The 22,602-nt window shown below is 37.1% G+C and overlaps 1 pseudogene; it reads right to left on the reverse strand.

The window, feature by feature from the left end:
- Positions 1 to 7,439: 7,439 nt before the first annotated feature.
- On the reverse strand, positions 7,440 to 9,438 carry LOC109255360 (heat shock cognate 71 kDa protein-like; annotated as a pseudogene).
- Positions 9,439 to 22,602: the final 13,164 nt, after the last annotated feature.

Genomic DNA, 22,602 nt, shown 5'->3' on the forward strand with positions numbered 1-22,602 from the left:
GAAAATAGCGTCTTATGTATCACAAATACCATGCATGTTTTTGCCAAATTTATGTCCAAATGAACTTCATCATTGGCAGAATGAAGCATTGTGATAATTCTTGCATCTAAAATAGACTTAAGTCGGGGCACCTGGGTGGCTCAGTCGGTTAAGGGTCTGACTTCGGCTCAGGTCATGATCTCACCATGGGAATTTGAGCCCCACATCAGGCTCTGTGCTGATAGCTCAGAGCCTGGAACCTGCTTTGATTCTGTGTCTCCCTCTCTCCTCTCTCTGCCCCTCCCCTACTCACACTCTGTGAGCAAAAAATAAATAAACATTATCTCTCTCTCAGAAATAAACATTAAAAAATTAAAAAAAATAAAATAGACTTTATATGAAGCAAAAATATTGAGAGATGAGTAAATGTTTATTGAACTTATGAAAACTGTCTTGATATATTTTGTTTTAATATATTCAATCAAAATACTCTAAGTAACATCTGAAGAATAAATAGAAACGTACCCAGATAGAGGTATAGCCATATAACTACCATAGTTAGGATAGCTAGCCATAGTCTAGAACAAGGCTTCCTTTACCTGATAATGACTGACTTGCCCTCAAAATGTTTTTATGCTCTTTTTTCATTATTTTATATAATCTAGAAAAAAATAACTTACATAGACTTGTCTATCAAGTAAAGCATTTTGATAACAGACCTAGTGACAAAGATTAGCATCTACTTGAGACACATTTTGAGAATAATCTCAGGAGTCAGTGCCAAAGCCAAACAGAGAAAGAGATAGTATGTGACCTCTGCACTTGGCCAAATGCATCATATTAAACACTGTAAGCATCAACGGACTAAGCTTTTTAATATTTATTGAAGATGTGCTAAATGCTGTGTAACAATCCAGCATTCTTGAGGAAGACGTTGCCTGTCAGTTTGTGTTTAAGTGAAGGCTGCATAGAGGAGAAAAAGGCTGTATAGAGCTTTAAAGAGTATGATTCTCAGCCCTATACAAATTGTTAATTTTAGGTTACATGGTATCTGAAATACATAATCCTACAATTTTGTGGGGTTACTATGAGTATGATTGTAATTATTGATGATTATGTCCTATCTGTGATATTAATAAAAGTATACAATAATAATTAAATGATAAATTACCTCAATGAGTAGGGTTTAAGGTGAGGTCAGTAGGTATTGATTTTGTATTTATGTTGAGCCATAACTAAAGAATGTCAATATGCCTGTGTTCTGAGGAATCTGTCCTAGAGGGTTAAAAAGAATAACACAAAATAAAGGAAATAGAAGTTTAATCCTCTGCTTATCCAAAAGCACTCCTTATAGAAAGACTAGAATTGTCCTACTATAATAATAATAGTTCTAATAATAGTGGGAAAATGAATTTATAAGATGCTTTGTACCCTAAGGGTAGCAACTTATAAAATAACAGAAATTTCCATCAAGAACTAATATTCTGGACTAGTAAAATAACAGTTTGGACTAGGATATTTTTTGAATTTCTTAAACTTAGACTAATTTTTTATTTTTGGTTCATTAAGGTACGTGTATAATTTTCTTTGTCAAATAATTTTCCTGTATTTTCAGATTTTTCTACTATACTGTATTATTTTATAAATGAATAAAGTTTAAAATGTATATGTAAAATATCTGTTAATACAACATAAACTTTCCCCTATGCAACGAACACATCAACAGTATATCCAAATTTTGTATCATAGACCCATGGAAAATAACTTTTTGGGAGTTGGCAAAACTACAGTGCAAACTTTTGTTAAGCTCAAGAACCTGTGTAATTATAACCTGAAGGTTTGAATAAATATATTGCCATGTAAGTGTATGTGGGATTTGGGGATGGAAATATGTAAAAGAGAAAGTAAAAATAGGCAAAGGACTGTCTTAAGTTGAGTTCCCTGGAGGCAGAGGTAGAGATAATGAGGGTGAAGGAGATTGAGGGAGGAAGTATTCTCAGGAAGAGGCCAGAGATGGGAGCAGGAGAGGACAGAGGAATAAAACCATAGCAAAGAGGTGTTCTTATCTGGAGACTAGCTTCTACTTCATCCTGTAGGAGACTTTGAAGCAAGAATGACAGTACACAGTTGGTCTCCACTTGAGGCATTCATGTTTCTAGCCTGTATAGGTCTGTCCTGAGCTTCAGGCTACCTCCCATCTGCAGAGGATTTCTTCGGAGAAGGGGACAGCTGGAGCCTTTGGCAGTCAGCACTCAATAGCTAGAGGGTTGGTGCACCTACTCAATTAAGGAGATATAGGTGGGGCACCAGAATTACTCATTATAAGACATTTCATGTTTGGAAAGCCTCACTTTCTGTTTTGTGAAAACCACCACAACAATAATAGGAAAACGGGTAGGAATTTTTAGAGGAAAGGATGTGAACTTTTGAACCGTATCTGGATGATGAATTCCAAATCCATCCCATCGTAGCATTTGTAAGTCACTAAACTTTGCTGAACCTCAGTTTCTTCAATTATGCTATGGCAATGCCAGTTAGATGTCTTTCTAAAATACCTTGGAAAGTGCCTGGAATATCCTAAATGTTGAGTTAATAGTAACTACTTGCTTTGTGACACTAATCACTTGTGTTAAGATTGTTTATTCCTTAAAATTAGCTCCTGTTTATAGAGTACTTTAGTGTTTGCTACATTTTTCTATACACATTATCATATTTAAACTTTATAAAGACCTCTGAGGTCAGGTTATACATTATTTATCATCTTTTACATATTAGTAAATACATATTCAGAGAAGCAATATGGGAGATAAACTGTATTAGTTACCTACTGCTGGATAACAAATTACTCCTAAGCATAGCAGCTTAAAATATCTCATTTTTATTATCTCACAATTTCTGTGGGTCAGGAATCAGAGCATGGTTTTATTAGGTTCTCTGCTTCAAGGTGTCTCACAGATAGAAATTAGGATGTTGGCCCATATCTCTCTCACAAGGCTATCACAGCATTGGTAAGAGCTGTTGATATCTCAAGGTTCAAGTAGGGCAAAATTCACTAGTGGTTCTTGGCAGGATTTTGTTCCCCAAAGTCTGGTAGTCTGAGAGCTTCAGTTTCTTGTTGTACAGGTCTCTCTAACATTTGCGTCTTGTTGCATCAAAGTGAGAAAGATGAGGATGTGTATTTGGAGGGACAGAATGCCAGTAAGAAAGTACTGGCAAGAGAGAAACTGTGGTCTTTTACAATCAACAAAGTGACATGCATCATTTTTACTGTACTCTGTTCTTTGAAAGCACATCACTGAGTTCAGCCCACATGCAATGGGAGATTATACAAGGGTGTGAATACCAGGAGATGGGAATTGTGAGCCATGTCAGAGCTGCCTACAACAGAAACCAGTTTTTTGTGGGTGATTTGTTTTGTTTTGTTTCTTTTGGTATATACTGTTCAGAAATTGGGCTAATATAATGGAGAATGTAATCAATATTTTGATTATTTTTCTCTTTCTACCTCTAGCAAAAGGTTACTTTTGTTTAATTTTATAGGGTCACGTTGATAGTAAGTAGCAAATCTGTACTCAGGTTGTAATGATGAAAACCAAATACAAGTGGTCTGACTTCTATCAGACATCAAGAATAGCATCTGATCCTTTATTTTGCTTTGCAGAATGGCTTGTTTTATAAAGTTAGTGCTCAAAAAAGGTTGTTGAATAAACTTAACAAAATGCTAACCAGAAGGATATTATCCTTTATTTTCTTCATTAATCTTGTTGAAATTCCAAATAAATTTTTCCAGACCTGTGCAGAAAGTGAATAAAATAAAGCCAATACTGTTAGATGGTGTCCCCTCTAACTTTTCAGCATGTGGTAGGAAATTTTTCCCTTGCAAAGGCAGACTGCACTGAATTCTGCCAATGTGTCAATGCTTATGATTGCTTTATTATGCAGGCTTATGCCACTCATAACTTACCAGATTTTAAATTACTATATAAATTTCCATAGTTAGACAATATAGGAGACATCAGTTTAAAAAGCATCTAATCTTATTTTCAAAGCTAGATAAGAAACAATCAACACTTTAGAATGAAAGCAATACCCCTAAGCTAGAAAGTAAGAGTCTAACAATATTATCTAGACTAATCACCACTTGGTATCACAATCATAATACTTGCAAAATAGAAACATTGGTTTAATTAATAGTAACACCTGCAGGGTAAGAAGATCCAGAATTTGCTTCTTTTGGGGGACATGGGGGCTGACATAACACATCCCAGTTTTCATTGAACAAATCTATAAATTAACCTAAAATACATGATAAAGGGAATGCAAATACCATCCGAAGTGTGAATTTTAGTCCTATGTTTATTATGGCAAAAAATGTTTTTTTTTTTTCTTTTTTCCTTTCACCTTTTTTAATAGAACTTTTATATCATTTCAAATTGTCTTTTTATCACCTTACCTTACCATAGGTGGCCAGGTAGGACTCACTAAATCTAAGAAAGCAATAGAACAAAATAAAACTACAAAGTAAAATTTATGGGTTTTTTTTTGTAATTTTGTAGTTGTCTAATTTCAGATTCTACTTTCAGCCTTGATTTGTATGTAACTGCACATGACTTTCTACCCTACCTACTAGATGGTCAACCGCTTGAAAATAAGGACAAAATCACATTCATTTGTTTATCTCACAGCATATGACAAAAAACCTTGTATCTATGTCAGGACTTAATAAGTATCAAAATGTAGCTTGTCATAAATAAAAAAGTTAACAGTGTGAGGGAACTTTCAGCATGGAGTATGTGAATCCAGTTAGTAACAAAGGCATAATAAGAGGAATTTCAAGGTTCAGGAATTACTAGGAAGGATAGTCTTAGGAAGTGGTATATACAGAATAAAACAATGCTTAAATAAAAAGACCAATCTACATGCTTGTTCACAAAAAGCATATGATCAGAATTCAGCTAATATTTCTGTAAGAGTTTCTCTATAGCTTGTGGAATCATTAATTGTTCAGTTTTAATGGCTAATGAACATTTAAAAATATTCACCCTCACCAATAATTAAAGGAATTAAAATTAAGATAATAAAATTTGATTTTTCACTTATAAAATTAACATTTTTAACTGCCACAGTGAAGTGTTAAAGGATACAGAGAAATCACTCGCACATGCACACACACACCACACATACACACATGCAACTTGAAAATGAACAAATGCACAATACTGCAGGAATGAATAATACTACAGCAGCAATTAACGTAAAAGAACTTTAAAATACTCTATACAACCATGCTTTAAATCAAGTAGAACCAAATTTAATGAAAGACGTTTAAGACAAATGAAACAATATTGAGAGAAGCTAAAAAAAACAATAGAATAAATGGAGAATGTTTTATGATCATGGGTTGAAAAGAGAGAAAAAAAGAATGGAGAAAACTTGAAGATCTTATCCTCAAATTGACTGATGGATTCAGTAAAATCCCAGTGAAAAGCCCCACAAATTTGTGTCGCTGTGTATTGTCTGGAAATTGACAAACTGATTATAAAATTCATAGGGAAATGCAATTGCCAAGGCGTTCTAAAGAAGCACAACGGGCAGGACTTCCTCTATAAGGGATCAAGATTTATTATAAAGCCAAATTGAGTGGTATCAGTGCAAGAATAGACTAGTAAACCATTGGAAAATTAGAGTCCAGACATAGGCCCATGAATATGTGTATTTAGGAGTAGGGGAAAAATTATTATAGATTCTTACGGTGAAATGAAATAATTGAAAGAAAGACTTAATTAAATGAGAGAAAATTTCTCCTATGTTGGAAAAAAAACAAGATAAAAAATTTACTAAAGTGGCTTTTTTAAAATGTAAGGAGAAAAAAGTCACCAAAATATTATCAAAGATCCTCTATAGAAAATAATATGGCAATTTATGAATATATACTATATATATATATAAAACATGTATACATTTTATAATCAGAAATAGCCTTAATATTAGAAAACAGAAGTACGAAGTAAGAGAAACTTTTTAGACAGCCTATAATTACATTAAACAAGCTATGCATTTCAAGTTAGTTTAGATATAATCATTCTCAATTATTTTCTTTAAAATCTTAGAGGATGTCAAAATTGGAAGTAAGCGAATATTCAGGTGTTTTAGAGGTGAGTTTGAATCTAGAGGTCCATGCTTATGACTTCAATGAAGGGCACTTGGGAAGTATGACAGAAAGCAAATACTGAAATGTAGGTGACAGAGACTGTATGATTCTGTTTCTAGTTTGAATATCATTCTCCCCAGTGAAAAGAAATACACAGAGCCACGAGTGGCAAAATTCAGCTTCTTCAGTGTCCTTCATATCTTGCAAGATTGTGTGTTAGGAGAGTATAGCCTTTAAAATTTTACAGGAAGTTCATTTAGAAAAAAATTGGGGGGCACTTAGGTGGCTTAGTCGGTTGAGTGTCCAACTTTGGCTCAGGTCATGATCTTGTGGTTCGAGAGTTCAAGCCCCACATCAGCTCTGTGCTGACAGTTCAGAGCCTGGAGGCTTCTTCAGATTTTGTATCTCCTCCTCTCTCTGCCCCTCTTCCCTTGCACTCTGTCTCTCTCTCTCAAAAATAAATAAACATTAAAAAAAAATTCAGAAAATATTTCTTTTGACCTAACTTTTTAAATATACATATTTAAAATTTTTATAATGCTATACTTTATTAAATCCTTTAAAAGGCAAATATTAGTGATTTTTTTTATTAAATGCAATCTTTGGTTTTATCTAATGTGTATAATTGAAGGGGTTCAAGGTATTATTTAAATCAGTTTTTTAAGATTCATATATCTTAATGCTCTAATCTTAGAAATAAGTAGCAAGCATTGAAACATTGGGAAGGAAACAAAAGAATATTAAAGAGAAAGGAAAGGAAACCTAATTATACATTTATAAATACTTGTGTAAGCTCAGAGTTTCTTTAAGGAAAAATTCCTCTCTCATACTTTATCAACATTTCTGACTGAGGCTGGCCCCAAGCTCTAGTACCACCTATAGGCATGTAACCTAAGTCTGAAAAATCAGATTTTTCTACCACCTTCCCCTGATCAAGTAATAAGTCCAGGTCTACAGATGGAACAGATAAACCGAACTATTCTGTGTTGTGTGTATGTATTTTCTTTCTTTCCTTTCCCCTTTCATCTTTCCCCTCCCCTTCCCTTCCTTTTTTATGAATTTGTAGGCCCAAGAGGAGAGAAGGTGTTTTATTTTTATAATTTATTTATTTATTTTTTAAAACAATTTTATGATGTCAATTTTAAATAGTTTTATTTAAGACATTGCATTTTCCACTTAACAATACAGTGCTTATAAAGTGCAATGTTTTATTTCCTTTCCTTGTGCACGTAGTCCATATTCAAGTATCAAGGATGCCCAGTTTACTAACTATAGCAGCTCAACTTTAAAACTGCCATGGAATTTGCTACAAATTTGGGTCCTTCAAATGTTTTGTGTGGAACATTGCTAGACCTATTCTTAGCTTGGCTTAATCAACCTCTTCAATGGTGGGCCCAGAGGAGGCACCTGCAGATGGGGGAGCTCCACCACCAGGGAAGCCTCCAGGCATGCCTCCTGCACTCTGGTACAGCTTCGTAATGACGGGATTGCAGACCTTCTCCAGCTCTTTCTGCTGATACTCAAATTCTTCTTTTACTGCAGTCTGGTTCTTACCCAGCCAGTTGATGATTTCATTACACTTGTCCAGAATCTTGTTTGTCCTCATCGTTGATTTTACCCTGACGCTTTTTATCTTCAACAGCCGCTTTCATGTTGAATGCTTAAGATTCAACTGAATGCTTGATGGACACCTAGTCTCGCTGCTTCTCATCTTCAGCTTTGTGCTTCTCAGCTTCCTGGACCATGTGCTCAATGTCTTCCTGGCTCATGCGACCTTTGTCATTTGCGATGGTGATCTTGTTCTCTTTTCCTGTACTCTTATCCACAGCAGAGACATTGAGAATGCCATTAGCATCAATATCAAAGGTGACCCCAATCTGAGGAACACCCTGGGGGGCAGGAGGTATGCCTGTGAATTCAGACTTGCCAAGTAGGTTGTTATCCTTGGTCATGGCACGCTCACCTTCATAAACCTGAATGAGCACACCAGGCTGGTTGTCAGAGTAGGTAGTGAAGGTTTGGGTATGTTTGGTAGGAATGGTAGTATTGTGCTTGATGAGAACAGTCATGACTCCACCAGCAGTTTCAATGCGAAGAGAAAGACGGGTGACATCCAACAGCAGCAAATCTTGAGTATTTTCAGATTTGTCTCCAGAAAGGATGGCTGCCTGGACAGCTGCACCATAAGCGACAGCCTCATCAGGGCTGATGCTCTTATTCAGTTCCTTCCCATTGAAAAAGTCTTGTAGAAGTTTCTGAATCTTGGGGATACTTGCAGAACCACCCATCAAGACAATATCGTGGATCTGAGACTTGTCAAACTTGGCATCCTGAAGGGCTTTCTCTACAGGGTCCAGGATGCCACGGAACAGGTCAGCATTTAATTCTTCAAACCAGGCACGAGTAATAGAGGTATAAAAGTCCATTCCTTCATATAGAGAATCAACTTCAATACTGGCCTGGGTGCTGGAAGAAAGTGTGCACTTAGTGCGCTCGCAAGCAGTATGGAGGCAACGTGCTGCCCGCTTGTTCTCACTGTTGTCCTGCTTATGTTTTCATTTGAACTCTGCAATAAAATGGTTTACCATTCGGTTGTCAAAGTCTTCTCCACCTAAGTGGGTGTCTCCAGCAGACTTGACCTCAAAGATCCCATCTTCAGTAGTGGGGATTGACCCATCAAAAGTGCCACCTCCCAAGTCAAAGATCAGCACATTCCTTTCAGCTCCAACCTTTTTGTCTAAGCCATAAGCAATAGCAGCAGCAGTTGGCTCACTGATGATTCGTAGTACATTAAGACCAGCAATATTTCCAGCATGTTTGGTAGCCTAATGCTGAGAGTTGTTAAAATAGGCAGGTACTGTGACTACAGCATTGGTAACAGTCTTCCCAAGGTAAGCCTCTGTGGTTTCCTTCATCTTTGTCAAAACCATAGAGGACACCTCCTCTGGACAGAAACTTTTGGTCTCTTTCTTGTATTCTACTTGGACCTTGGGCCTGCCAGCATCGTTCACCACCATGAAGGGCCAATGCTTCATATCAGATTGGATGACAGCATTGTCGAATCTACCTCCAATCAGATGTTTGGCATCAAAAACTGTGTTGGGATTCATTGCAACTTGATTCTTTGCAGCATCAATAGTTCAGTGTCAGTAAAGGCGACATAACTTGGGGTGGTTTGGTTTCCCTGATCGTTGGCAATTATTTCCACTTTCCCGTGCTGGAAGACACCCACACAGGAGTAGGTGGTGCCAAGATCAATGCCAACTGCAGGTCTCTTAGACATAGTTACTTCAGTAATGGGACTGGCCCGGCTTGAGAAGGGAACAGCTACCTGGAGAGCTAATGCCGCATTCAATGAGACCCTTTTTAGTTTTATTTTTATAAGTAAATTTTTATTTTAAGCTAGGGACACCTGGGTGGCACAGTCAATTAAGTGTCTGACTTCAGCTCAGGTCATAATCTCATGGCTCAAGAGTTTGAGTCATGGCTCTCGGCTAACAGTTGACATCCTGGAGCCCCTTTTGGATTCAGTGTTTCCCCCTCTCTCTGCCCCTCCCCTGCTCATGCTCTGTCTGTCTCTCTCAAAAATAAACATTAAAAATTATATGGAACTCCTGATGTTGATTTTTTTTTTTTAGCACTGTGTAAGGAATCTTAAGAATCAACCAACACTCAGGAAAGGACATATTAAGAGAGAATCCTGATGACATAGGTAGAAACCTGTATCTAGACATTTCAAAATCCTTAGTTTCATGTACCACTATATTGGCATTAAAGTAGTTTCAAGTGACAAAACTAGTTTAAACAAGCCATCCATAGGGTGATATTCAGGATTATTTTTTCAACAACAAAATCTGCTTTCCTTTTACCATTAAACCCTCAGAGTGGGCTCAACTCTCCTTGACTTCAGTAAAGGTCAAGTAGAAAAAAATAATAGGTTCTACAGTTGCTGTGTTTCTCAGCCAAGTGTCACAAAGAACAAATCCACAATTTTTAGTCTACCCTAGAGCTTCTTGCAAGTAATGACACCAACACCAACAATAAAATAGGTGGGGAAATTGGATTCACAGGAACCCCTTATTTATGCAAGATATAAATGTCAATGAGTAAAATGTGTAGGGTACCAAAGTTCATGAGCAGGCAGTCTTATTACAGTGCCTTCTATTTATAATCCAAGTCTGAACATTTATCTGTTTTCCACTGCTAAAGTCTCTCTCTAGACCTTTCCCAAGGCTGGAGTTAGCTAAAACACAGCTTACCACCTCTTGTTACTATTTCCTTCCTTTGCATGTGGCTTTTCATATTATAATCTTAGTGGTGTTAAGTAAGTCTTTGTAACCTGGAAAGCCAAGAGCGGGGCTTGCATAGTATTTTGGCTGTTCTTACTTGTGTGAGAAATTCTTTTTCCTTATTCTGTTTTTACTAGCTGGGTATGAAAGCACCTCCTCCTTACTGTGCTGATTATGAAAATTCAGTATAGCAGCAAAGAACTCCTGTCAACATATTTCTCTTAGCCTTAATTCTTGCTCCTAAATAGCATAACGATGAGGAGCATGGACACTGGGACCAAACTGAAGTTGGAATACTGGCCCCAATTACTGGCTGTGTGATATCGGGGAAATCATTAACTCAGATTGTGCCTCAACCTCCTCATCTCTAAAAGGGGAGAATAAGAGGAACTAGTTCATACTGATTTTGTCAAGATTAATTATGCTTTTATTATTTGAGCTGTATTAGATGACCTCAACATATGATATATAAAATATACAATATTTGCAAGCTTATTTATTTAAAAATAAACTTAAGTATATATCTATATGCATATTCCATTCTCTGCTGTAAGGTGAGAGAACTTCCAAATTGGTGAAGAGAATTAAAAAAAAAAAATTAATGTTTATTTATTTTTGAGAGAGAGACAGAGCGTGAGGTGGAGAGGGACAGAGAGAGAGGGACACAGAATCAGAAGCAGGCTCCAGGCTCTGAGCCATCAGCACAGAGCCTGATGTAGGGCTCAAACTCACAGACTGTGAGATCATGACCTGAGCTGAAGTTGGATGCTCAACCAACTGAGCCACCCAAGTGCCCCTGGTGAAAAGAATTTTTAATCACAATAAAAAACTTAGTTACCAAATTAATACTATAACTCTTTCTGCAGCACCTTGGTTAGGATGCTCTTCTTGGAACAAAATTATATTTGTTAGCATTAATGAGTTGTCTCTACCTTTTTTTTCTGTTAAAAAAATTTGGACTACTTCATAAATCAAATTTTACGGTCTTTTGATTGTTGGAGAGGAAAGATTGTTCTTTGTCTTTCAAGATTCTTCTGGCTGATCTAAGAATTAAATTGACTTGAGGTAGATTAACAGAAGAAAGATCAAATTTAATTATACATGTAAAGGAAATCCAAATAAACAGAAATTTTGAAAACAGACAAAATGAGTTATTTGTCATTTTGGACTAAGGTAAGGAGGGTAGGAGTCTAGGGCTTCAAAGGGAGGAAAGGAAGTTCCCAGGGAGAAAATTTTCCCAGGGAAAAAGTAAATGTTGGATAAACAAATCTTTGCTTGGTCATCCAAAAACAATGGGTCATGCAAAGAACATTTTAACAAACACTTTGCTTGGTTCCTTCCTGTCTGCAACACATAATTCATATTATACTATAGTTCTCTTTGGTGATAGCTCCCATCTTGAAACAGGTTCTCTACCTAAATTATTTTAGGTAATTAGTGGGGAGGCAAAGAAAAAAGAAACAAAAAACAAAAACAAAATTTCTTGAACCTGTTGATATCTTAAAAATAATCAGCCTAGGGCTGCCTGGGTGGCTCAGTCAGTTGAGCGGCTGACTTCAGCTCAGGTCATGATCCGGCGGTTGGTGGGTTCAGGCCCCTTGTCGGGCTCTGTGCTGACAGCTCAGAACCTGGAGCCTGCTTCAGACTCTGTGTCTCCCTCTCTCTCTGCCCGTCCCCTGCTTATGCTCAGTCTCTCTCTCTCTGTCTCTCTCAAAAATAAATATTAAAATTAAAAAAAAAAAAAATAGGGGCACCTGGGTGGCTCAGTCAGTTAAGCGTCTGACTTCAGCTCAGGTCATGATCTCATGGTTCGAATGTTCCAGTCCTGCGTTGGGCTCTGTGCTGATGGCTCAGAGTCTGGAGCCTGCTTCGGATTCTGTATCCCTCTCTATCCCTCCCTGACTAGTGCTCTGTCTCTCTGTGTGTCTCAAAAATAAATAAATGTAAAAAAAAAATTAAATAAAGTAAAATAAATAAAAAATATAATCAACCTGAAATAATCCAAATGCCAAAGGGGTGGCAAATGTTGCTTGTGTATATATCAACTATATGATAAAACCAGGATGGATAGCTCTTCATATATGAAGATGAACTTCTTAAAAATACAGATTAACTTCTTAAATAGTAACTTAAAACTATTCTATTTGATGTCACAAAAATGAGAAAATGATGATTATTTGAGTAAACATAGCTAATTGTTTAATTCTATCAGTTGCTAAGCATGTCTGTTTCAGCTTTGCTTTCTGGAAGTGGGAAGCAGAGACAGACCTAGACCAAAACTCCATTTATCACCTGACATCCAAACCATAGTGTTTTCTGGGTGCCCAGAGATTATCATCATTTCAACCAAGTATCCAGTAACCTTATTTCTATGCTCTAGTTCAGTTACATGGTAAATGATTTCAGGTCCCTTAGGGCAGGTATCTGGAATTATATACTTGTAGAACTGTCAGTCTTTTCTTAAGGTGACACAGTCCTTTTTAAAAAGAGCCTCCTCATATATAGACTGGGTTAGGTCTGGGCATTGAATGAAAGACCATGACAGTTTGTTGTGTTGATTCATGTCAACTTTTTTTTTTTTTTATCAGACCTATGATTGTTTTGTTTTTGTTACACGTTTCAAGTAGGGTTTTGAGTCAATTGCCTGTCTGCTTCAGTCCTAGAGGTACAAAATCAATAAGCGACCATAAAAGATGTCTAATGGTCATATGATTTTGATCACTGTTCAGGCCTTGCTTCCTTATGTTAGCTGGGTGTACCATCTCAAGACTCCCCCTGAAATCAAGGAGTCCTTTGAAAATATGCATTGTCTGTTGTGATTCCTGCCTACACAATACAGCATTTCAAGGGTGAAAAGGTCTACAGTGGAGGTACTCAAAGTATCACTCAGTAAAGTAGTGAAGAAGTGACTAAAATTTTAACACCATTTAACAACTGTTTACATCACTTGAAATTCTTGATTTCAACACTATTCATAAATCACTCTCTGTTAGCATTTTGAATTCAGTCAGTATCCATATTAATTTCCTCATAGCATTGATGGCTATAGAGTCCTCTACAGATCACTACAACATAGATGCTAGTCTTTTACATTCCCATAGAATTATCACAGCTAGTGGAATTGTCACTAAAGCATAGCAAATGTTTATTATCCGTGAATTCGTAGATTTGTGTGTGCATATTAAATACAGGTACATAACCCTATTTCTTCAATTCTACAATGTAGTAAACTATGAAAACAAGAAACACTCTTTACCCCTTGGTTTGGCACTGAATCACATTTGGTGGCTAAACTTGACTACACTAATATTACCATTGATGGCCTTCTTTAACCCACTTGGAATGAATATTGAGAAACAATGTGTTAAATTATAGAGTGTGGATGGAAAGTTTACATAATATATGATATGTGCAAAATCCATTAGTTCCGAGGTTTCAGATAAGGGATTGCAGGATTATATTTTCTTTCTGGACTTAATTTGATCATTAGTTTTCAGTTTTCACCAACTCTAAAAGACCTATATATTTATAATTATCTATTATGAATTTTTATGAAATACAACCTTATTTGTTACTTTTGTTGATGATTTATTCTTATGAGGCTTAATAACAAATTCCTTTTAGAAATGACCTAAACAGGGGCACTGGGGTGGCTCAGTTGGTTAAGCATCTGACTCCAGCTCAGGTCATGATCTCATGGGTCATGAGTTCAAGCCCCGCATGGGACTCTGTGCTACACAGAGCCTGCTTGGTGTTCTGTGTTTCCCTCTCTTCCTGCCTCTTCCCCACTTGCTCGGGCGCATGTGTGTTCTCTCTTGCTCTCTCTCGCTGTCAAAGATAAATAAAAGAAAATTACCTAAATAATATTTTAAACAGTATTATTTGCTGAAATTGAACCATATTGTGTCCTTTCAGAATTTTGGTTATTAAATTTTAAATTTTCAACATTCTGTATTTATCTCATGCTTAACTTTTGAAATGTCTATATGATTTGCTTTAAAACATAAGAATACAGATCATTTCTTTTTTTGTTTTGTGTTTTTTTAAAGTCAATATTCTGACACTATAGAGATCAATTTTTAATTTTTTTGAATTATTTTTGAGAAGTTGGGAGAGGCAGAGAGAGAGGACAAAAGAGGATGTAAAGCGGGCTCTATGCTGACAGCAGAGAGCCTGATGCAAGTCTCAAAAACTCATGAACTGTGAGATAATGATCTAGGCTGGTTACTTAACAGACTGAGCCACCCAGGCGCCCCTCTATTTTAAATAATTATAGGCTTTATAAATATTTATTTCCCTACTGAAATGGACAATACAGTATTAAAAATAATAAGCTAACAAGACAATTTTAAATATTTTTATATATCTCAGTAATTATTTTCTGCAGGGTAAAGTTCTTATTTTCATTACAAACTGTATCAATTTTCCACATTGGAGCCAAGCCAGGTGTGCCAACATTTATATAAAAATATTCAACAGTTAGCCCTAATATTTTGTCTCTGAGGTATTTGATTCTACAAGGCCACAGTTCATGGAAGTTCATAGATCTGAAATGAAAAAAGAATAGAAATGTATCTCCTCCTTTTTGAAAACAGTATCCTCTTTGATTTTTCTGTCTTCCTGGAGGCTTTATATTTCCCAGTGAACAGTTGCATCCAGCAGTGTCCCTGCTGTGGTCACTTCCAAGCTCTGGGATTGTCCGATCCTCCTAAGGATAATTCTAGTAATGAGTGTGAATGTCACCTGGTGCTCTACATCACCTCCACCTAGGCTCTCCTCAGCACTGAAATACACTCCTGCCTTGTTCCATCTCTTCATTTGGCTTCCTGCTTCTGCCTGCTGTGATGATGTGAAGTCCCTCCTCTTTCAGGTAGCGCTTCTCAGTCATCTGGGAAAATCTCCCCCAAATTTGTGAAAACTCACACAGGCTGTCTGATGTTTTCTCTTACATCTCTCAGAGAAGAAAATTGCAGAATTGATCCCCTAGTGCGACACCTTGATGTGAAACCCAAGGGAGGTCAATAGTTTCTCATCCATGTCTCAAAGCTTCCCCTCACCTGAAGAGTGTGGACATTGAATCTGAGAATGTAATACTTCCTTCTCTCTTGAAGGAGATTGGAGTGACTTGGAGAAAGTAGTTCAATCTTATGTATAATCTTGAAATTGGCAACTCCTGCTGTTGCCCATCTGATACTTAGTGGATGATGAGGTGATGGATATCTAGTCCGTACTGATACTATTTTTTCTCTCAAACTTTCCTAATTAATGTCCAAACCCTGAAAATCACTCATTTTCTCCAGGGAGAGAGAATTTCATCTAGTTCAAGGGCTTGAAATTCATATTCAAGAGTGTCTTATTATGCCCTCTCATTGCCTCGTCCCCCTGTGCTTTGTTACAGAGCAGCCATTTTATTTTAGGCACAGCAGTACTTGAAGGTTTTAAAGGATCCCTGAGTTTTGTTTGTTTTTTAATCCCTGATTTATAATTACTTTGTGTGTGTGTGTGTGTGTGTGTGTGTGTAGTCTATTAAAAAAAAGCCTGTTTTACAGGCTTCATCCAAGCAAACCTACTTCCTGACTACTATTGTTCTTCATCTTTAAGCATCTGTTATCAAGCAAGTAATGCATTCAGAGAGGCATTGAACACACAGCATGTTAAATGTTTATTTGGGTACTCATTTAAAGGCTAGACTGCATGGGGTAGAGTGTAGAGTGGTCACAACTCTTGCTGTCTAACATTCAAGAAGTGTGAGCTGATGTGCTCCCATTGAACTCAATTGTATTAGTCTGCAATATTTCATAGTATTTAGAGATGTGTTAAATATCTTTAGTTCAAAGCGGAGTGGGGCTGTCCCTAGAAACAAACAAAAAAGTGGATGCTGAGCAAGGAGCAATCAGTTTATGACCTAGATTTCAGAGTCAGGGGGCCTTCTAAATACAATCTATTAACAATGCCTACAGGGGAAATTCAAAGGTGAAATACCTGAGGTTCAAACACAGGGAATGAGTTGAAACATTTACATCTCTGGTTTCTTCATTTTAAAATACCTTTTATAGAAAAGAGTTAAAAGTAAGTGTATTAGACTGAGTAGGAGAGGGTCCATTTGTAACATTCAAAGGGACATCAGCCTGGATGGAGAGAAGAAAACTGGAATTAAATTTTCTCACCAGGATTTTCTAATGTGTCACCATCTGTGATGAGACAGCCACAGAGGGAAAATTCACATTTACATTTTCTCACTAATTTGAGAAGCAAAGGAGAGGCAAAAAAGGAAAGAGCTGGTTAATTTTCTAGCTGCAATTGACTTCACTGCTTCTCTGAGAAGAGAATGAGGAAGGCAGGAGGATGTATATATAATAAATCTAGTCCTGCTCTGTTGGCTAGGAGACAATATTGCTATGCTAAGAGTTCTAGGGGCATAATCCCATAATTCAGTGGTTTCACTCCAATGCATGTTCCACTTCTTTTCCCACTGAGCTAATTTACAGTCCCAAACAGTTTCTTCCTGTCACTTTCCATTTGTGTTGCGGATTTCCATGTTTTTTCTTTCCTTTGGAGATCGTCCCTGTCACAACCCATCTTACTTCTGACTTGTTGTCATCTTTCCTTGAGCTATTCCGGCCCCTTTTTTCTGCTGTCTCCCTCAGTTGCCATCACCTAAAGGTTAATGAGGCAGACTGTCTCCTGGGTGAAAATTCTCCGTGTGGACTTTCTTCAGCTTGAGAATCATGACTGTCGTTTTCCTGTGTTTATGGCACACCTCAGTTTTAGGAGTTGTGGGCTGTTTAAAGCTTTTCTTTCAAAATAATATTGATCAAAATCATAAAGTTAGCCTTTGAAAAATCTAAAATATTCAGAGACTTTTGTGACTACTTCTATTTTCTTTTGTTGTTTTACTGTCATGGAATCGGTGGTAGGCAGTGTGTGCTTGTACATGCAGGGTGTGCTTGTGTAGGCTGAGTTTGGAAGGATGGCCAGGGACTATATTTGCTCCTACCATAGTCATTTAACATGTATTAAGAAATTTTTAGAGGGGGGATCCTGGGTGGCTCAGTCGGTTGACTGTCTGACTCTTGATTTCAGCTTAGGTCATGATCTCATGGGTTCCAGCCCCACATTGGGCTCTGTGCTAAAGGCACAGAGCCTGCTTGGGATTCTCTCTCTCCCTCTTCTCTGCTTCTCCCCCCTTCTCATGTTCCCCCCCCCTCCGGTCTCAAAATAAATGAATAATAAAAATGTTTTAAAAAATTAAAAAAAAGAAATATTTTAGGAAATAGCCTATGTTCAAGATTTTACACAATCGTGCATTTGAGTTTGAATCCAAATTTCTGAAGTTCTGACTTGTTTTCCTTCTACCAGAATTTTAATGAGACCATTCAGTTGTCCTCTCATGACTGTGGACACAAGAGTATAGTTGGTGTTATACACACAGTCTCTACAAGCTTGTTAAGACATATAAAATAATTTCATTCAAGATCATCTTCCCAAATCCAAACTCATCAATTAAATTCATGATTAAAAAAGTGATACATGCATACTCATTAAAACACACACACACACACACACAGGCACACACGCAGGCATTATAGGTAAATATAAAGAAGAAATTAAAACTATTTAAAAAATTCTATAATGGGTGTTGTTTCTGCATATATATTTCACCACTAATTAAGCATATGAATATGGTACATACACATATGTAAATAAGGTGTCAAAGATATTTTTTTAAATATGTGCTAACATTTTTTTAGAATGCTATGAAGAAGGTATACAATCTTTACTGTGTTTTTTCTCCTATTAAAATTAGCATTCTTGGGGCACCTGGGTGGCTCAGTTGGTTAATCTTTCGAATTTGGCTCAGGTCATGATCTCAGTTTGTGGATTTGGACCCTGCTTCGGGCTCTGTCCTGACAGCTCAGATCCTGTTTCAGATTCTGTGTCTCCCTCTCTCCCTGCCCCTCCCCTGCTTGTGCTATATCTGTCTCAAAAATAAATAAACATTAAAAAAAAATAAATTAGATTTCTTTTGGTAGTTACCTTACTGATAAAATGTTATATTCAAAACTAAGCTGTATATATTTCATTTGTACAGATACCCAGATGTTTTACTTTAAGGGCTACCGAATATATAGATTAAGAGTTTGGATCATGGAACTAGATTTTCTGGGTTCAAATCCTACCTCTTCCACTTATTAGCTGTGTTACCATTGTCAAGTGTCTCACCTTCTTTGTGCCTCAGTTTCCTTATTTGAAAACAATGAGGATAACAATCATAACTATCTCTTAAGGTTGTTATGAAGTTAAAATGTGCTAATGCATATTAAAACACTAAGCTTAGTGTCTAGCAGAGAGAGTGTTGAGTACATATTAACTATTACATTTTTAGGATTACAGCTTCTCTGAGTAAACCTAGTTAATATTTCTTATGGTTTCATTTATTTCTTTTAGCCTTTGCATAAGGCTAGACATTTCCTTTTGTTTCATATTTAAAGGCAAGATTTACTATTGTCATTTGTTATGAAATCAATATCACATATTTAAAAATACCACAACCCTTAGTCTTTCCTTTTCATTTGGGATGTGTAGGTCTTCTATACTCCTCCCATATAGCCCTCCTTCCTCCAGATGTCATGCTACAATGACCTTACTCCTTGTCAGTAAAATTTGAGCAATTAACAAACAGTGATTATGTATTTACCTGCAAAGAGGAGAATCAGGGTGGGAAGGTGAGGCAGATCCTTAGTTCATTGAAAGGATAGTATCACCTCCAAAGGTGTTTATGAACAAATTCTATGATGTGTTTTTTTTTTTAAGTAGATGAAACTAATTTTGGAAGGTTGGGTTATGAAATGCCATTGGGGTTTCAGAAAAGTTCTGTAATGGAAAGAGGCTAAGAGGAGAGGAATTTCATTTTCCTGTAATAGCTTTTGTTTATTCACGTCTCTACCCCTGCCTTTTCAAATCTCTTTAAAATAAGCCTTAGAAAAAAAGTTCGAGCCAAATGGAAATAGGCTCTTTAATTCTACCTTTTTATAATTCTGAAGCTACAACTGACCCTCCTCAATATGGTCTTCCTTTTTAACATTAATTACCTTGTTATCTGAGAGATGCAGCAGCTCTCCCCTGTCTGCTTAGGAATAGTGCCAGCAGGGCAACAGTTGGAAGTGAATTACCATGATTGTTTGGGGCTTTAGAAAGCCCTCTCTGCTGTCTATTCTTCTTAGATTCCTGGTAGAGTCACTTGGGTATGTTTTCTAATTCAGTATTCCTGTGTCCACTGTCCAGTAAACGTATGTTTATACTGTATGTATATAACCAATTATACTGTGGCTAGGGGCAATGTCTCTTCTGGATTCTTCACATGCCAATGATTAGAAAACCTGGTGTAGCACTCCTGGGCATGCCCTCAGTCAAGAGGTAGGGGGAAATGTTTATTCCATTTGCCTATATGTTTTGCTCATTCAGATGATTGCTTATGACCACTGGGATGAGCAGGCATCTTGCTTTATATTCCCTAATAGTAATGTTTTTTCACTCAGCAGAGACTAGTGCTTATTAGCAAACATGTAAAGATTTGGAACCATAATAAGGATATTGAAGTGAACACACCCAGTCTATTTACTTACTTTGATTATTTTGACTGCATCCATTTGTCACTTCAGCTTAAGGCCAGTTTGGCCAATTTGATTAAATTGACTGGTTCTTTCACTGAAGTGACCAGTCAATGCTAACAAATTGTTTGTGTTTGTAGAAACTCATTAGGTTTTATCTCTTGCATTGTGTCAGCAACAGATATGGAATCAAGAATTTGATACCAACTTACTTTTAGCTCTTATGGCAAGGGATGCAGAGAAAGAATCATGTCTGGAATTTTATAGATTTGAGATGGGGAAAATAGCCATTATTGATTTAGGCTACAAGCTAGCCCCCAGGCATTAATTATCATCAAGGCAATTGTGTTTGTGATTACTTTGTGCTTTCTTTAAAGGTTCTTTGTGTGTGTGTGTGTGTGTGTGTGTGTGTGTGTGTGTGTGTTTGGGTGGGGTGTTTTTGTTTCTGTGTGTGTGTGTGTGTGTGTGTGTGTGTGTGTGTGTTTTAAATAAGCACTTGGTGTTACTCTGAGCACCTGGGTAGTCAATTAATGTGTGGCCGGGAGGAAAGTAATGTCTACAGCAAGTGTCATGCAAATTGTTTCTTGGAAGAGAAGAAACTGCTTTCTTGCCAAGAGGAGCAGTGCTGACCATCAACGTGATTCTGGTATTTGAGTTTCATTTATTTCAGACTTCTTGTTTGCTATCCCGAGGGCCACATATCTTCAAGGCTTCTGCCTGTCTGCTGTGTAATTGCTGTAATAATAATCTGGTATAAAAGTCAGTAGCATTTTGTGTGTCCAAGCAACAGTTTTAGCTACTAGCTACATTAATCACAAGGAAACATTTAGAAGAATAAATGGAAGGATGGGTCTAACACCATCTTTTTGTGCTACTTCATTTTCATTTTAAGTAAAATATACTTGTCTCAGTGCTTGTTGCTGGGTATCATAAGGCATGCTGAGCCCACGGAATGCAGTCAGTGCCCCTGGGAGAATCCATGGTGTATCTGTTAGGCATTTTGGACTGCAAAAAAGAGAAACTGAAGCTAACTTAAGCAAAAGAAAATTTCATGGGCTGATTTATGGAACTCACAGAGATAACTGGATGTTGAGAAAGCCAGGAAGGAACCAGGGCAGAACCTGTGTTTCAGGTAGCAAGAAATAATAGTTTCCTTAGATCACCACTGGGGGATGAATCTATGATTAGCTTACCAGTCTTTCTTCAATCTTGAATGACCGTATCATCAATCAAGTAGGGAAAAGATGGTTCTCCAGCACAGCATTGGAATGATTACAAGAAAAATAGGAAATGGATATTGGATACTAAAGGTAATAAATGTTTTTGGGCCCCCCCCCACCCCCATAGGAACAGGGGGATAGTCATTAGCAATGAGTGGAAAGTTTCAGTGTTGTCAGTCTCCAAATGGAGACATCTCTGGCATTATGTCACATAAAAACTTATATTTCTCATAGAAACAAAACAAAACTAGTTATTCTTAGGTGGGCCATGGTAACTTTGACATTTTTTTATACTGTGAATTGAATGTTTAAACTACAGAAAAGAATATAGTTTTGCTAAAGAGGGATTTTTATCTTGATTTTTGCTACATCTAGTAAACTTAGTATAGTGCCTAGAATATTGTAAAAAAAAATCAGTATACCTGCAATAAGCAACCTCTTCAGGAATCTTACTTATTTTTTGATATGCTTGGCTGCTTAAAAAATTAAAAACAAACTACCTTTGTATATAATAAATTGAAGTTTTACTTGGATTTACCATGGCCCACAATGTTTGTCTCAGGAGAGTAATCTCAGTGCTCAGAACAAGCTTTCTTGGAAGTTCAACCCGTACTGAGTCTGGGCTGTAAAGTGAGAGCAAGACAATCTTGCAGCTGTCTTCAGTAGCCTACTTCAAATAATTGAATATGCCCATGTTTAGAGAAGCCTATATATAATATATGATATTGCCAAAGCATCGCATTTGACAGCTTCTATCTTTTGGAGTCCTGTATGTTCCCTCTTCTTGAGGGGGGAGAAAAAAAGATTCCAGCCCAAAGAAGGATCATATTATTAACTTGTAACTCTCAAACTTACCTAATAGGTTGCCCAACAAAATGTGATCAACACCCATTCTAGGATTAGCATATATAAACAGGAAACTTGCAGGAGTATGGCACTTTCACTGATCTTGGGCAAGGCTGTGGGGGTATGAATAAGGAGGCTGGTGAGAGAAAATGAGTGTGGGGTGTGGCATAGATTACCAGGTGGATGGTGGTGATAATCACTAAGATGAAAACTACTTGAGGAGAAGCAGGGTCAAGGAAGAACCTGACTACCATTCAGGGTGAGTGACTATTCCATACTCTTTGATAAGCTCTTTTAATGACTAATCCTTGTCAAATACTCTGACTTAAAAAAAATTAATGTTTCTTTATTTTTGAGAGAGAGCATGCAAGCAGGGAAGGGGCAGAGAGAGAGAGGGAGACACAGAATCTGAAGCAGCCTCCAGGCTCTGAGCTGTCAGCACAGAGCCCCACGTGGGGTTTGAACCCTTAAACCATGAGACCAGACCTGAGCCGAAGTCGGATGCT

This window comes from Panthera pardus, unplaced genomic scaffold, assembly GCF_024362965.1.
Source record: "Panthera pardus isolate Hobbes unplaced genomic scaffold, ASM2436296v1 HiC_scaffold_16, whole genome shotgun sequence".
Lineage (NCBI taxonomy): Eukaryota > Metazoa > Chordata > Mammalia > Carnivora > Felidae > Panthera > Panthera pardus.